Source organism: Pseudorca crassidens, chromosome 9 (assembly GCF_039906515.1).
Source record: "Pseudorca crassidens isolate mPseCra1 chromosome 9, mPseCra1.hap1, whole genome shotgun sequence".
Taxonomy (NCBI): domain Eukaryota; kingdom Metazoa; phylum Chordata; class Mammalia; order Artiodactyla; family Delphinidae; genus Pseudorca; species Pseudorca crassidens.
This window is the reverse complement of record NC_090304.1, coordinates 72,683,798-72,697,281: the sequence shown is the minus strand read 5'-3', so window position 1 is coordinate 72,697,281 and position 13,484 is coordinate 72,683,798. Positions and strand designations below refer to the sequence as shown.

General features: G+C 41.4%; 1 protein-coding gene across 1 annotated transcript in view; it reads left to right on the top strand.

Moving 5' to 3' along the window:
- MAML2 (mastermind like transcriptional coactivator 2) overlaps positions 1-13,484 on the top strand; it is a 361,646-nt gene that overhangs the window by 138,209 nt on the left and 209,953 nt on the right. The gene's annotated exons all lie outside the window — the stretch shown is intronic.

The window sequence follows — 13,484 nt, the reverse complement described above, 5'->3', positions numbered from 1 at the left end:
AACAACCTTCCCTGAGTTAGAATTCAAGCTTCTTTTATACTAAAAAGGGAGGGCATGTAGTTGGTTGCTGCAAACTTCTTGGTGTTGGAATCCTTTGTTCTTGCATCTGTCCATGTAGGTCAGGTTATGGTGTTCCTGTAAACTTCCAACAAGACAAATGTTATTCCCTGTTCTGCAACTTTTTATCTCTATATGAATGGAAAATTTCTATACCTTTAAAGGTCAGAGCCTTGAGAATGGACTATCCTGTATATTTCAGGCTGTAGGCAACATTCCTAACTTGTAGCAAAAGCAGTAGAATACAAAGATTAAAGTAAAAGAAACAGATCCAATATAGAGTCATCAGATTTTTCTTCCCTATTATATTGTGACTAATCTTTCATCTGTTTTAACTACTATCTTCTAATTGGTGATAATAATATAACTGAAGTCCTCAGATATGTAGGAAGTACTTTTATTTCTTAATTTACCCAAGTTGATTCCTTGCCACCCTTCCCCTCTTCATCCCTCAAGAGATAATTTCAGTAGTGTTCTCTTTATGCTAATAAGTGATGCTCTTCCAGATGGAACTAGAAGCTGAGCCCTGCCTAATGAAATGGTTGGTCTTCATTTTTGCATTGGTCCAAATTGATGAAACATACAGGGACTTTTGTATTCATTGTTTTATTCATCTTTTATAGAAAATGTGAAGACGTCTGGATGGGTTTGGCTTTCTGCCAATTAATGTTGCCACTGTTTTCCCCTGATGCATATTCACATGAGTCAACAGCAACCTTTTTGACTAAGCAGAGTTAGATTTAGCAAGCCTGTATGCATCAGGATATTGGATGTGGGGGAAATTAGAATAACAGGCGGTAGTGAGACCTCAGACAGAAGCACTGACAAATAGGTTCCCAAAACAATGGAGTCACCTTGGCCCTACACCACCTCACATCTCCCCAGAACAAGTTCTACGTGATGGACAGACAAAGAAGTGCTCAGTTTTGTCATCCCTTGCTCAGAAACTCACAGCCCAGAAGAATCTGGAACCTGGATCTTAAATTAAAGAGGGTACAACCTCTCTAAGGAAAGAGGCCCCACCTCAGCCCAATATGTCATGTCTCTCCTTATCCATCCTTGAAGCCAAGCCTTCCTGTGAAGATCCCTTGTGGTTTTTAACATATCATTTCAGTGAAAAAGCATGCAATTTAATAGCAGATCAAGGGCAAAAGGCTAAAAAGTATTTCATAATGTGGCGTGGTGGTGGGGGAGCCAATTCTTACGCTTTGTTAATAGAAATAAATTAACTGAAATCAAGAATGTGTATCAGTCAGACTTAACTTTGGTTGTGACAGAAAACACAAAAATCACGGTAAGTAAAAGAGCATAAATGTTTCTTTCTCTCTCTTATGAAAGAAGTCCCAAGGGATGGACTTCTCCCAAGGGATGGAAGGAGAGGGAGGAACTTCACAGCATCAGGGATCTACATACTCCCTCGCTGTTCTCCCAGCCTCAGCATGTGGCTTCCACGTGGGGGACAAGATGGCTGCTCGATGCTCAGTCAGGAAGAAGAAGCAGGTGGCTGCAGCAGTAGGGACAGCCCCTCTCTTTAAGGATTCTTCACAGAAGTCACACGCAATACTTCCATGTAAGTCTTAGTCACATGCTCCCCGCTAGCTTCAGGAGTGGTGGGAACATGTTGCCTTTACTTAGGGTAGTTATGTGGGCAGCTAAATATCAAGGCTAGTGTGACTAATGAAGAAGGAAAGGATGGATGTTGTTCTCCCTTCTGGAACTTTGGCAGTGCTCTGCCCACTTCCCAGAAAACTAGTGGTCTCTCCATGGGAAGTGAAAGGCCTTCTCTACACCTGTCTTATTCACAGAACACCTAGGGTATGCTTTTCAGTCCCAGGAGCCACACTACAAAAGAGATATATGTGAACAAATCAATTCAGAGGTAAATTACCAGGATGTGTGAGGACTGGACCCTCCATCTACCTCAGTGTTCAACAAATTGAATGGACTGTGTCACATGAGGAACAGGTGAAAGAACTGTTGACATTTCTCTAGGAATTTACTCCTTTCTCAGAAAAAATCATGGGGACGACATGATACAATACTTGACCTAGGATGTCTGAAGAACTATTCAGTATGTTCCCAGTTGGTAGAATTAGAAAGTGTCCCCAGTTAGTGATTCTGACGAGAGGCACCACGTAAAGGAGTATTTCCAGGTCCTCAGAGGAGTCCTGAGGTTGACTGAGCTGTGTCTGGGGAGAGTGAACTTGCTGTGCTCGAAGGGACTGAAGCAGTGTCTATGGGGTCCATTGACAGCCTTCTAATATGTCCTCCTGGCTCTAGTCTTCCAGTCCCTCCAGTCCATTCTCCACACTGCCACCGGTGATCTTCTAAATGCAAAACAGATGGGATAACTTCCCAGATCCATCCCTCTCAGTGGCTTCCCATTGCTTTCTAATGCCCAGTTCCTCCTGTCCTTGTCTTGTCTTACTCACTCTGAGTCTCCAGACAGAATTGCCACTTCCCCCAGTGTGTCAAATTTCTCTCCCTTCTGGAGCTTGGCCCATGTCATTCCCTCTTCCAGAACGCTTTCCTCCATACTCACTCTCACATTTCACCTGGCCAACTCCTACACATCCTGAATCATCACTTCCTCTCTCTGAAGACTCCACTCCCACCCCTCAGAAGGGGCTTTCCCATAACTTGTGACACCTCTGTTAGCACAGCATTTACTACAGTTACTGCAATTGCTCATTTAATGATCTGTCTTTCCAGCTAGACTGTAAGCTGTCTGTAAGTAGAGTCTGGTATTCTCAGACTCAGCACACTGCCTGGTCATCCTAGGTGACGGAAAATAATATGGAACGTTATAGAAGATACTCAAGCATCAGCTGAGGGGACATACAGGTCAAGCATGAGGAAGAAACAGTAGAGGTAGGAGTCATGAGGAAGGGACAACAAATTAGAGTGTCTTTTGCTCCAGCCTCCCTTACATTCTTTCTGGAGTGGTGGGATTGAGGCATGTGAAAGAATTACTTCTCTTGGGTTACTTGGATTGCCTCCCAGCCCCCAAAGAGTTAGAGCAACTGTTACAATGGAATTTGAAATACTATCTATGTTAATGGAGGTCAGAATTACCGAGACTGGATTTACAGCTCCAAAAATTGACCCAGATTTATTTCCTATTATTCAAAATTAGTTATGTTGAAGGAAGAGCAAGGGGCTTCTTGGTATATAGACTATTGCTAATGTGTCCCTGGACTTAAATCTTGTTTGGCTTGTATCTCTTCTGGAGAATGTGACTGAGGATCTCAGCAAGTGGGGCTGAGCTTGGGGTCCTGACCACATCAGCAGCAGAATTTGCATGTGGGCAGCTCTGGCCTCCCAGACCTTAGTGACCTGGGGGGGTCACCCATGTCTGCCTTTTCCTGAAGTGATTTTTACAGGCTCTGAGTAGACTCCTGCCCTTAAATACCTACTGCCATTTGCTTCTTAATGCTTAACATTCCAGGTTTAGAGATGAGGCCTGAAATTAAAGGACCACAAGAAGGACACGTTGATTTAAATTCACTTGTAGAAGACTTGGGCTACAGAAAGTATAGATGGGGAGTGAAAAAAAAAAAAATGAGGAGTTTGAGCCAGGAAAGGCCAGGAATTCTAAGTAGGCTGAGCAGGTAGAAGACAAACTGCATGTCATTTATAATGTTGTTTAGCCTTATTTACCCCAAACATAACAGACAGGAGCAATTTCTTTTTCGGGGCTGAGAGGATAGAAGAGGAGTAATTCAGACCCAGGAGTGGACCTCCTGCTTCCAGCATGGGGACAGGGCATCCTCTATTATCCACTAGAACTACTGTGGGATTCTCCATGTGGCATTGCCCTTAAATGGGAGGGACGTACAGCCCCACCTCTTCATTATCACTGGTGACCTCGTGGTCAGTCCCCACCTGCTCTGCAGTTGCCCACGTCTCCTTTTTCTTGATACATACAGACAATCAGAAAGTAGATGAATAGGCAAACAGATAGCAGTTCCCCAAGAGGAGGGGTTTTATGCTCATGCAGCCCAGGACAGTGGTCACCTTGAAAAAGATTTTTTAAGTCTAGTCCTGTTCTGAGGCTGACTGGAGATAACTTTGCCTAGAATAAAAATAACCCAACAGGCATGAACTATTTATTTTCATGATTGCTTCAAGAAAGCACATGAACAACAATCTTATTGTCTCTTCCATTCTTGTTTTAAAAGGCATGCAGCTGCTAATAAGTTTGTGTGTGCAAAGCATTAATTAACAATAGTCCCTTTTTATTTATATTTACCCTCTAAAACTTTAATTGTTAATTGCTTTTGTAAAATGTGCAGTTTGTGCATCTTTCTGTAGATTTGCAGCGCAGTGAAATTAAACATTTTAAAATATGTCAATGATCAGAGAGGCTTAATTCTTCTGACATATACAATGACAGTGTTTGAATTCTATAAACAAAACCCACTGGTACAATTAATCATTAACCTACTTGCTGTAGGGATTAAGGGAGAGAGCGGATGTTAACTCTTTTGTGACTCACTGTAAGTCAGCAAGAGAGGAAAGGTGGTAGCACGTGTAGTTTTTGTTGTCTGAAAATTGACGGCAGTTCGATAATCAGAGGATAATTTTCCAATAAACTATTGGGATAGTTTCAATAATATCCCAATATTCCAATAATATCCCACTTTTAAGTATAAAAACTTGCCTTTGTACTGAGTCATCTGGAATTGTCTTCCACGCTGTGGATGTACATGACCCGGTTACTCGTGCAAGTTGCCTTTCACTTCCATTAGTTTCTAGTAAATTATGCCTCTCTCTTGCTCAACTTTCTGCCTGTGTGTTTATTTTTTTTTTGGTGAAGCAGACACCCAGAAGGCATAGACAATTCATATTAGTTTTCTGAGTTTGTGAGCTGATGGAAGAATCACATGGTTCTTCCTCTGTACTTTATCACTGGAGGAACTAGAGAACTCCACCATCCCTGGTCCTTCCTGTAAGCTCATCTTCTGAGCTTTCCCTCTTTGGCCCCTTATCCCCTTTAGGTGCTTTTGGGAAAATATTCTTACCCCTACACTGGAGCTCCCCAGCACTACCAAGGGGTGAATTGAGGTGTTTCTGTAAACAGAGGTAAAAATCTAAGCGAGCTCTGTGGAATATTCTGTAGATTTAAATATACTAATCATATTTTTCTCAAGAATGCAGCAGCCTTTCACAGGTCTTTGCAGAGAGTCAGTCTCTCTCTCTCCATATTTATATATTTTTGAATGCATGAATGATCAATAGCATGACTTGTGGTTCTGTCCGAGGTCAGGTCAGTAGGGAAAAAAGCCTACAGATGAGGGAGAACATGAAGTTGAAAGATTTTATATAGCTTGGATACCAACACCGTTCAGAATATTTGGCTTTTCTAATTTCATTTTGCCCACCTAAAAACAATCAGGAAAAAAAATTCGGGGTCTGAATATTTTTTAATCTCTTGTTTCCCAAGCAAGCATATGTATCACAGAATTATATCTGTTCTCGTTAGGAATGTTTAAGCATTTTGATTCTAAATATAAACCCCACCTATTTGACAGTGTTCCTTTAAATGTCAGAAAAGCTGGAGAAGTTGAGGGGCTGGGAGGGATCGCAAACTGAACCTCTCTGAAGGATTTTAATGCCTTCCCTTCGGTGTCTTTTCTTCCTGAGAATAAAGGGAGGGAAAAGAGCCAATGGACTCAGCCCTATAGCAACATTTTTCCCCAAGGAATTTTGTATTTAGTTCTTGTGCCTTTGGCTAATAAAGAAGAGAGACACATTTAGCTCATCTGAACAAAAGAAAGCAACGTTTCAAAATGTGGTTCTTTTACTTGCAGATTTTCTAGATTTTATCTCACCCAACTCTAGGCTGTAAACTAAAGAGGACAAATTATTTAATGCAAGAAATTTATTCTCTCCTTGCAGTAAACTGCTTTGTATTGAGAGAGCTTGTTTTTCCGCTCAGACAAAATGAAACAGGAAATTATGTGGTGGGTTCAAGCTGAAGAGAGAGCCACACTCCATAATTTGAGCACCTAGCTTCTCCCTTTCCCAGATAATGTAGAGAATTTCTTAAACTCTCACCTTTACTTTGACTATTCAGATATGCAGGCTTCAGCTATGAATACACAGTATTACGAGTTCAAACACTGGGACTGAATTGACCCGTTAATAAAATAACTAAACTGGTCTAGTTAACTCATAACTCCTACCTCCCACCTTACCCCCTTCCACTCTGTCAGCCTGTTCCTCCAATTCAATTGACCATTTGTTTGCATGAATTTATTGGACTGACCACCTGGTGTGCTGTTACAGAGGCTTGGTCTTTCTTTTATTTCTGTGACTATCAGTTTTTGATTCTTAGTTTGAGGCCAGTTCTAGATAGTTTACCCTTTGATGGATAGAGACCCGTGCTTTGTCTTATTTGGTTCCATTCAGACGAAAAGTAGGGGTGTAAAAAGGATGCTTGGGTCCAGATAACAGGAGGCCTAGATCCTCTCCCCTCTGGGGATTGTCCCCTCTGCAGACACAGCTACAATGAGAATTAGAAAGCAACAACAGAAAGGAGAAAAAGACCACATGGTGGAATTGTCAGCTGCTTTTGTTAATGTCTCTTAAAATTCAGGTCAGGGTAGTACATGCATATACCTAAAATGGGGAGATGGTCTGGTTAAAAGTCAAGTACGTGTTCTTCACATTTTATAAGAAATAGGATAAAGACGGATGAAAAATAAAGATCTTGCTTTTCAAAGAGAAATTTCCATTTTGTTACAAAGGAGAGTGCTTCATTTGAAATTGGTAAATGCACGGCTGCTTTGCATATATTCCAGAAAATAGAGTTTGTCTTTTTGAACCTCACAGGATTAGCTGCTGTATTACTATTTCTTCTTATTTCTGGAGCTATAGATGTTATATAAACAGGATAGCTCACAAACATCTATCAGCATGTCTTTAGCATGGTGTTCTGTCACGTGAATGTTGCAGTCTGATCAAATTGATGGTGTCTTTCTAGCTGGGGAAACACAATGCCACATAATTCCATTCCCCCGACATCATGTTTTAATCAGTGGAAGACAGCAAGCGCCAGAGAATGAACAAAATGGTTCCTGAACCACTTACCCGAGAGTTTTAATGGTGCACCTAAGATGTGATTCCTGGAGTTCACGGTATTGTAAATTATTCTAAGGCATATGCTCCACCAGAATTTTTATCTTAAAATAATTCAATTCTGGTTCACACAAGGGCAGGGTCAGATGGCCTGCAGGAAGAAAGCCAGCTAAATTTCCATGATTCATGGTCACTAGGCAATGTCTAGTTGCAGCTGATCATTCATACTGGCATATGTCCCAAGTATAGGTCATCCCAGTTATGGATAACATGACTGCCCTTAATAAGACTAAAGGATAGTTAAATGTAAATGGATAGCTAGTGGGAAGCTGCTGCATAGCACAGGGAGATCAACTCGATGCTTTGTGATGACTTAGAGGGATGGGATAGGGAGCGTGGGAGGGAGGCTCAAGAGGGAGGGGATATGGGGATAAATATATACATAAAGCTGATTCAACTTGTTGTACAGCAGAAACTAACACAACACTGTAAAGTAATTATACTCCAATAAAGATGTGAAAAAACAAAAAAGACTAAAGGATAGTTTTACTCTGCCTTTAGATAATTTGAAGGCTGTGAGTAATATCTAGGAGGGATCATTCCAAGGAATTCTAGCTTAGAGACAAAATTCTTCCTAATCTTTTGAAAACAATTATCTTTGAACAGTCTAGCTGTGCTAGCAAGATTTGGGATGGGAGACAAGGGGTGTAATTATAAAATCACAAAATGCCTCATCATAGATGTAACTTCCATTTTTCTTAAAATTTAGGCTCTCACAGTTAGAAGCATCTTTAGAGGTCTTTGAACCTTAACCATATCTGTGTCTGGGTGATATTGACTCCCATTCTAAGGCTCTTTACCTGATGGTTTCCTCCTTCTTTGGATCCGGTTAGAAAGAGATCTGTCACAATGATCCTCCTTGTTAGGAAGGACCACAGAGGAGGATTATAAGGACCTTGTCTCGGAGGGTCTGGCACATTTTGCATATAACTTTTCTTCAAAGTGAGAGCAGGGGCTTCCCTGGTGGCGCAGTGGTTGAGAGTCCGCCTGCCGATGCAGGGGTCACGGGTTCGTGCCCCAGTCCGGGAAGATTCCACGCGCCGTGGAGAGGCTGGGCCCGTGAGCCATGGCTGCTGAGCCTGCGCGTCCGGAGCCTGTGCTCCGCAACGGAAGAGGCCACAACAGTGAGAGGCCAGCGTACCAAAAAAAAAAAAAAAAGTGAGAGCAAATTCCATGCTTCAGAGAAACCATGTGCTGCCCTGACTGCCCATCTTTCAGTGTGCCAGGTTCCCAACCCTGTTCCTCAGCCAGCCTTGACTCTTGGCTTTGCAGAAGGCTCAGCCTCACTTGATTTCAAAGCCTCTACTCTCCTCCCTTGGACTCTGCTTACTCGTGGGCTGGGCAACTGCAGAAGTCCAAACTTCACATAGTTATCTGGATTTGTATGAAAATGCCTTATATGTCACCCAATTGGATATCAATCCATACAGGGATTTCTGCCAGAACAGCCCCCATCTGTGGCCTTCCAGCTGGGCTGCCAGACCTCCAACACTCTCACCGAGAGACCTCGTATTCTCGGATGCAGCCCATTTCCTCTGAGTTGGGCTTCTTATAACTCTGTGAATTGTTCCTAGACAAGAACTTCGGTCAACACCCAATTGGTTGAACCCTTCTTTCACATGCTAGAACTTTAGCTGATTAAAGATAACTCTTATGCTTCTGTCCTCAGTCCTTTTCATCTTTCTTATAACACAGTAGTTCAGATTCTCTCTCCATGTCACCTGGCACGTCCTCTAAACAAGTTATCAGTTTGGCTATCACCCTTCTAAAAGGGGTACCGAAAACTGAACACTATATTCTTAGCGGGGTTGGCAAGAGCAGAGTTGAGAACTAACTCTATATGTGCAACCTCACAGCCACGTTGTTTTGGCAGCCACATTGACTGATCCGTGTCAACTAAAATTCTTTGTATCCCGTTGTCTCTTTCAGAATAGGCCCTCAGTAAAATTTTGATTACTTGAATTAACTCCAAAAAAAAATTAACTCCTTTTTACACATTAACCCCTGCTAGATTGCCTCTGTTCAATCCTGTTCATTCTGTACAATTGATATTTTATGTCCAAGTACAGGGACTTAATGTTTATCCCCTCAAACATCAACATTTTAGGGCTGGCTCATGATTCTAACTTGTTGAGATCCTTTTGTTCTGAATTCTGTATTCAGTATATTTTTTATCGCTCTCAGCTCCATGTCATTGATGAATTGACTAAGCATGTTTCTACAAAATTTAACCAAGTCCTCAACACAGATTATTAAACAAGACAGGGAAGAGGTCAGAGTTCTATGGTGTGCCATCAGGGCCTTATGGATTGTCAGTCTTCCGTGAATCAGCTCTCTATATGGACATTTGACTGACTACGAGTCCCTCTAAAAGAGATGGCCAGTAGGACCATGGATTCTATGATCAAGCAGAAATGGATTCGAAACTCCAACCCTTTCCCTCACTAATGGTGTGGCCTTGAACAAGTTCATTAAAATTTCTCATCAACAGACTGCTCGTCTATAATAATATTTCCTTCTTAGGTTTTGGGGGCAGATTGAATGAGGCAATGGCTATGGGTTATGGACCAGTGCCTGGCACATGTTTGTCACCCATCAATATCACCCAAGCTCCCTCCCTCACCTAGTTTGTCTACAGCTTATATACAAGGATATCACAGACTCTAGGTTCACCACTGAAAGTAAAAATTCAGTGATCTATTAAAATTGCCTCATCTATGTGGCTTTTTTATTTCCTCTTAGCGAATCTTTCAGTATGAAATCATTTCCTTAAAAGGGGGGGTTAAAAAAATAGGAATTAAGATTTTTTTTCTTTATGTCATCTAGTAACATGCACCATTAACCTCAGCCACATAAATTCCTAGTCTGCTTTGGCTCTGAACTTTAGAAGAAAAATTCTTTAGTCATCTTTAGTATTTTATAATTATAATTAAGCCAACTTAATAAAAATATAAATATCCTAGTTCCATCTTTTAAAGCTATTTCCTCTTGTGATGTATTCATTTCTGAATGAAGGTTTTACTTCCTACAAATATTTCTGGATAATTCAACAAAGACACCTATAATCAAATCTACAACAAACAAGGTAGCGAGTCGATCTGGAGTTCTGATAGCTTAACCTGTGTGTCTACAGATGGATATGATGAAGTATGACATGAATCAGTAAATCTGTCAGGAGAAAAACAGATTTGCTGTCACAAATTAACCAGTTTTACCATGATTTCAAGGCCATAGATTTTCAATTCCCTGAAATTAGTCATAGTGGTAAGATACTAATTTCTTTCTAGTCTAGCCCACAAACAGTGTTAAAAGCCTGTTTCAGGTATTTCAAATGGAGAATTTAAAATGTCCATTTAAAATGATTTTTATAAGTTCATGTTTCCCTAAGAGTAACTCTTGGTAATCAAAAACACTAAGGTAAAATACAAAGATTTACCAGGTAGTAAATGAATAAGCACAAAACTTGTACTATGCAAAATGTCCACTAGTTAAACAAAAAATCTACTTCAATAAGAAATCTAGATTAGGCCCTGTTGGCTTTCATTGTATAATGGAAATCCATTTATATGCATTTCCAGACTTTCATCGTATCATACCTCAGGGTACCAATAGGGGAATCACCTCTTCTATTAAACTAGATGTGTCAGGAGAGTAATGGGTGTAGAGGTGGTCGTTTCTATGAGTGGAACCAGATGTAGAAAAAAATCCAGTCCCTAGCACTGAACTGGAATCTTCTCTTGGCTGATATGATGTGACTGAATTCCAGGAATGTTAGTTCAGTTCAAAGAGGAATGGGTTCTCATCAGTGTCTCTTTGGGCATTTGAAATCTTTTGCTTATTTGTTTGTAGGATTCTTTTTTTTTTTTAATGAACTAAGGCACAGCACTTTTGATGCAGCTCTGACTAGCCCTGTAGAATGCTGCCTCATAACTTTTTCCTGTGACACTTCCTTTCAGTGATGTTTCACATGAGCTTTTTTCCCTCTGCCCACACTCTGTGTTCACCACCAAATTTCCATTGTCAGTCCCTGCCCACACACAGTTGCACTTGCTGGTATACTCCTCCAATCTTAGAGCAGTTCACACTACCACTAACATTTTCATTACACATTATGGAGAAAAAATCAACTTCCTCAAAAAGGTCATAGAGTTCACGTAAAGGACTTGCTATTTTCTAGGGCATTTTTTTCTGTGAGGTCTCCTCATTCCTGTTTTTTCCACTTGCCACAGTAAGAATATGTGCTCTCTCTTTGCTTGTGGGACCCCCAAGCCGTTTTTCACTGTTGAATGGTTTTCATCAGAAGTTCTTCATTATGAGTCAATAAAATAATACTCTATAGTCACATCCCCAGCGAAAGGAAGGATTGCCTAAGTCTCTAGATTATTCAGGAAAGGAAGTGGGCGGGGCGGGGGGGCGTGGATTTGTTCGCTTTCTATTTTCTATTCAAGCAAAAGTAGATTTTAAAAACCGAATTAGGGAGGTAATAGGAACTGCTTAAATCAGACTCTCTTATCTGTGTTTATAAGCTCCCAACTCGGGAGAGCTTGAGAAAAAGAAAACTAAAGTTTCAAACATGTGCTTGTTTCTAAGCACAAACTTGGCAACTTCTCACGTGGCTTTCACGAAACCTAAGAGTTCTCATACAAGTGAGGTCTGTGTTCATCACTTTCCAGCAAAGATTAAATAGCAGGGTGCTGTGGTGACGACTCTGGTTGCTAAGACTTCATTGCCAAGTCAGAAACATCAGAGGGACAACTCCATTTAACCAGAGGCCAAGGATACCTCGGCCACATGAGTGCCAGGCCAAATGCCAGCCAAATTAATCAGCATGCAGAGTGCAAGAGTCAGGAGCAAAGCCTCTTCTGGAGTGCTCAGTCCATAGACCGGTGTGAAAAGTAGCAGAGCAGAGGACAGTAGTAAGTGGCCCATTCCCAGACGTGACTCTGACACTTAAAAATTTCTAGTCACTTTGGGTAAGTGATACTGGAAGTTCAAGCATTTACTTCCAAGGCAGCCTAGGATAGCATCAGCTGTGGTTTCTTAACTGAGCCTAAATTAATACCCTCATTCTTTCACTTATGCATTCATTCATTGAAAAGATAGATATGTCTAGGGCACCTAATAAATGTCAAGGAAATTCCAAATACACTTTTTTGGGCATAGGTAATGCGTGAATTTAAAGTTCTGAGAAAAATAGGAACCCAGAATCTGTATTTGAGCCATAATAACTAAAATAAAAGTAGTTTTTATTAACTACCTACTATGTGTACATTTTATATATCTCTTTTCTCTATCACACTTAACTTCTAAGGAAGGTGTGGAGAAGGCAGTCGAAGGGGTGCTCAAGGGCAGCTTGATTCACAGAGATGAGAAAAGCCCCTCAGAGGATCCCTGGATACCCTGTCAGTGTGGAAATAAGTTAAAGGAACATAACTCAGCCCCGGGAAAGTCAGAGGAGTAGATAATAGTTCAGTGGCGTGGCGGGGCGTGGGGAGATATAGGTGCTAAATCATGCTGGTTGTGTTTATTTGTTTGAGCTGTGATTTGAAAGTCAGTGAAACCTGTTTCTTTAAATCCAGTTACATTTATCAGGTCACATCCTACTTGTGATATTTTGTGCTTATTTGTAAAGACCTTTGTAAAAGGTCTCTCTCCCTGTGAGGATCCATGAAATGTAGTTGTTAAGGGGTAGGGATCCGAAGCCAGAAACTATTGGGTTCCATTGGCCACTCAGACACTCACCACCTGTGTCACCTTGGGAAGTGATTTCAAGCTCTCTGCATCAGTTTCTCATCTTTAAGATGAAGATGGTTACAGTTCCTACAGAGTGGAGCTGTGAAAATGACATGATGCATGTGAGTTACTTACCATGGTAGCTAACATTTACAGAGTAATTATTCTATCAGCTCCTTCTGCCACTTTTTTAATACAGGCTTGTGCATCTATTCTTTCCAGGGACTCAAAAAGTACTCTGTCTCTCCTGTGGGTTTTTTTTTTTGTTGTTGTTGTTTTGTTTTGTTTTGTTTTTGTGGTACGCGGGCCTCTCACTGCTGTGGCCTCTCCCGTTGCGGAGCACAGGCTCCGGACGCGCAGGCTCAGCGGCCATGGCTCACGGGCCCAGCCGCTCCGCGGCATGTGGGATCCTCCCGGACAGGGGCACGAACGCGCGTCCCCTGCATCGGCAGGTGGACTCTCAACCACTGCGCCACCAGGGAAGCCCTCTCCTGTGTTTTGATGGGCAATTTGTAGAAGCTAATATTCATTTCGAAGCAAAACCTCCTTAT